This window comes from Salmo salar, chromosome 09 (assembly GCF_965601325.2).
Source record: "Salmo salar chromosome 09, fSalSal1, whole genome shotgun sequence".
Classification (NCBI taxonomy): domain Eukaryota; kingdom Metazoa; phylum Chordata; class Actinopteri; order Salmoniformes; family Salmonidae; genus Salmo; species Salmo salar.
The window spans coordinates 104,422,482-104,426,063 of record NC_138299.1 but is presented as its reverse complement, the minus strand read 5'-3'; the positions used below and the strand labels follow the sequence as shown (position 1 = coordinate 104,426,063).

The 3,582-nt window shown below is 38.2% G+C and overlaps 1 protein-coding gene across 2 annotated transcripts in view; it reads right to left on the bottom strand.

Annotated features, from left to right (window-relative positions):
* LOC106612310 (RING finger protein 44) overlaps window positions 1-3,132 on the bottom strand; it is a 47,031-nt gene extending 43,899 nt beyond the window's left edge. Inside the window, exons 1-2 of one of the 2 annotated variants that reach the window (XM_014213354.3) lie at window positions 2,811-3,132; window positions 2,225-2,275 (exon numbers count right to left, since the gene is read on the bottom strand). The gene's annotated coding sequence lies outside the window, so the exon portion shown is untranslated. The remainder of the gene's footprint in view (window positions 1-2,224; window positions 2,276-2,810) is intronic. The other variant, XM_014213356.3, reaches the window with a different exon arrangement.
* Between the last annotated feature and the right edge of the window lie 450 nt (window positions 3,133-3,582).

The following is a 3,582-nucleotide window of genomic DNA, read 5'->3' as shown; positions in this document are numbered from 1 at the left end:
GGTATTTATTTTAATAGAGCATTTTTTTTTTTTTCAAACAGACCCCAGTGTATCTGGGTATTGACTTTTTATGAGAATCCTGATTCAACGAATCGAGGACGAAGACAGTATCGCTGACGCCAAGCAAAGGTTGGTCAAACATTTTACACCAAACAGTACCTATCCTGTAACTTCCATTAATGGATACCAAAAAAAAATAATATTTGGTTAAATCCCATGATCTGGTGTAACAATCTGAAGCTTAGACAGATCAACATCACTGTAGGTCGACACCCCGTTTACTCAGTGCCGGCACCCCGTTTATTGCTACTCATTGTGTATTTCATCCTTGTGATATTATTTCTGTTGTTTTCCTCTCTGTATTGTTTTGGGAAGGACCCATCAGTCAGCATTTCACTGTTAGTCAACACCTGTTGTTTACAAAGCATGTGACAAATAACATTTGATTTTGATTTGACTGTACTTGTCCTGGAACAATGACTACAAGAAATCACATACAGTAACATTCATACACAATGTATTTTTTTTCTCCAACATATATTTTTTGCATCCATGCAGCACAACTGAGACAGTATGCTGGTTTATGACTCATAACCAAAATGACTTCACATGTAGCCTAGGCCTTGTAAAAAAAAAAAAGGATATTTTTTATATACAGTAACAAATTTGCAAAACATATATGTGACTAACATTAGCTAGGTGGCTAACGTTAGCTAGCACTAGGGGTTAGGGGTTAAGATTATGGTTAGGGTTAGTAAAGGGTTAACTAAAAGGGTTAAGGTTAGGGGAACAGTTAACTAACATAAGTAGTTGCCAAAAAAAAGTAGTAAGTAGTTGCTAATTAACTAAAATGATCAAGTTGTCCATGATGAGATTCGAACACGCAACCTTTGGGTTGTTAGACGTTTGCGTTACACGCCCGCCCATTCAGCCTTCTTTGACATTTGCTTTAAAAAAGTAACCTTATATCTTATGTAATCATACCAAAACGTGACATATCATACTAATTTGAGAGTCCCGGATTTACATGAACTATGTTACGTCTATTATGAGACCAGTCTGAGACAACACTAAACCCTATTTATCCTATCCAGCAGATAGCACTGTAGGCTGTGTATAGCCTAGTCTGTGGTTTCCTCATCAGTGAATGCATACAGTAATCTATATGTGACCCCACAGAGGACTCTGGCCTCTTAGCCAATTAGGTAACACATGCAACTCTCTGGAGGGCCAAATTAGGGCCTAATTGTCAGGAACGGGGCCTTGATATGTTATAACACAACTTGTTATGAATGCCAGTATGTAAAAAAAATAAAAGTGGTTAAAAGTCTTGAGTATGGTTACATGCACACAATAATGAGATATTTGTAGAAAGTCAGATTAATATAATAATTCAATTAAAACGTTTACATGCTTTGCGATTTCCCTAATAATGATGTTTACATGGAGACATCTGAAAATCAGGCTACCTGATGGCACTCTGATAAATGCAGAAAATCACCAATCAAAATAAAAAACTTTCTACCACAGCGACCATGTTATTTTGGGAACCATATTTGATTCTGAGTTCGGACATATTAAGTTTGTATGTGGAAAAACTACCTCTATACATTCAGTTTTTCCGAGCTCACTTCACTCTCACCAAAGAAAGCCCCACAGTGGAGGTGTCATAATACCCATAAAACCTAGTGGTCAAACAGGGAAATGGTTCCAGTCGTTTATCCACCATTCATTTTGCTTTAAAACTGCAAAATGTTCTTTGCACCCTATGAACAAAAATGTTTCGAATTGCATGAAATATACTTTAAACCTGCAAAATTCCCTCCAACAAGATGGATGTGAACAGTTTGTGTCATGAACAGTGCTTGTGCCCATTGAAATAGACGTGACGCATGCGAATGAGGTGGTGGGGGGGAAATGTTCCCCAATGCTGGATGGGGGGCCCCGAGTGAAAAAGTTTGGGGAACACCTGCTCTTGAAAGGCTTGCTCTGTTCTAGCACATGCGCAGATCAAACACACCTCTTGATCACAGTTTAGGGTGTTTACGTGTCCTAATAATTCGAAAGATTTCTCAGAAAATCTGGTGTTTTAAACGGGGTATTCTTACTTTGACTTTGCCCTTTATGCGGATTAAGATAAACATAGTATGGTGTTTACATGATTATTATATAAATCTCCCTACTGCCATAATCACTTTATCACTATGCATGTAAAGGTACTCACGATAGAAGTCCTTGCACCGGATCGTTATCAGTGGAATAAAATGAAGTGGGCCTGTAACGGGAGGGAGAGACAGACAGTGCGAATTGCCTTAGACCAAAGAAAGAAATAGTGTCTTTAGAAGTCTATTGATCCAGCATACATATTTTACCCAGAAACATTACATCATGTATTATGTCTGAGCATCTATCTGCACGTCAGGCCTGGCTGTCCGATTGCTTCACTGCAGAGAAAAAACACTGCAATGTTGCAGACGGAAATATCACTATAAAAAGGGGGGAAGGAGACCAATGCATTCTTATTGGGATGTTCTAATCATCTTTCACATAACACCGGTTCGTAAAATGGGAGATTGGGAGATAGGACACGGTCTCTATCCTTGCGCTATAGACCCTGTGCAGAATGTAAACATTACTCTCTCTCTCTCCTAGCGAGATACAAAACAAGGAGGGGCTCAAGGCAGTCTAGGGGAAAAGACAAACAGCGAGGCTCAACGCAGCCCCTGGAAAAACTGCAAACACGCAAACAGAAACACAACACCTATGCAAACTGTAGTGACAACTTGATAAATATAGTCCAACATCGTTACCTGATTTGTTAATTAGCAAGCATTTGATTTAATTATATTTCTCCTTGTAATTCTTCATATCTCGTTCATATTTTCGGTGCGGCATTATCGTCAGCTGTTCCAATGTGGAATATTCCGTGGATTTCACCACTATTATAAAGAAAGGTACAAACATTACACCTTGTATTCCAAAACGCCTGAAACCAACATCCTACGCGGGATATCTGACAAGACGCCGCCAAACTGTAATCACAATATACTCCAGCTGATTGTACATGGCCGGTAGAAAACCCTGACACTTGTTTTGGGTTTGGCAGTAAACGTTTACCCCCATTTGGGCGCATTTGAGAGAGCGCACTCCATCCTGTCTGCTTTACCGTAATGACAGTATGAGTGTGACCGTGTAATATCCCCAATGTCATGTGTCGGCGGTCAAGATCACTTGTATATAAGTAGGTCATTGGCTTCTAAAATCGGATTTCTTATACATTTGTACATAAACTTGTATTGAATATTATTTAAAGTGATTTTTAAGTTTTTCCTAATATTAATAATTCAACACGACTCCTGAATGTTTATACTTGCCTTGGTGACAGCTGAAAACATATAAATAAATGTATGTAAATTATACATAATATACTAATTTACCTCAAAATATGGGTTGTGATGGAAATGACAAGGTGTGGTGGAAATGACATCTATGTAAAAATGAAATATATGAAAACAATATTTTATTGCAAACATTTTGAACAACAACCATTGTTAAACATTTCAGACCTATACTGGGTTGTAG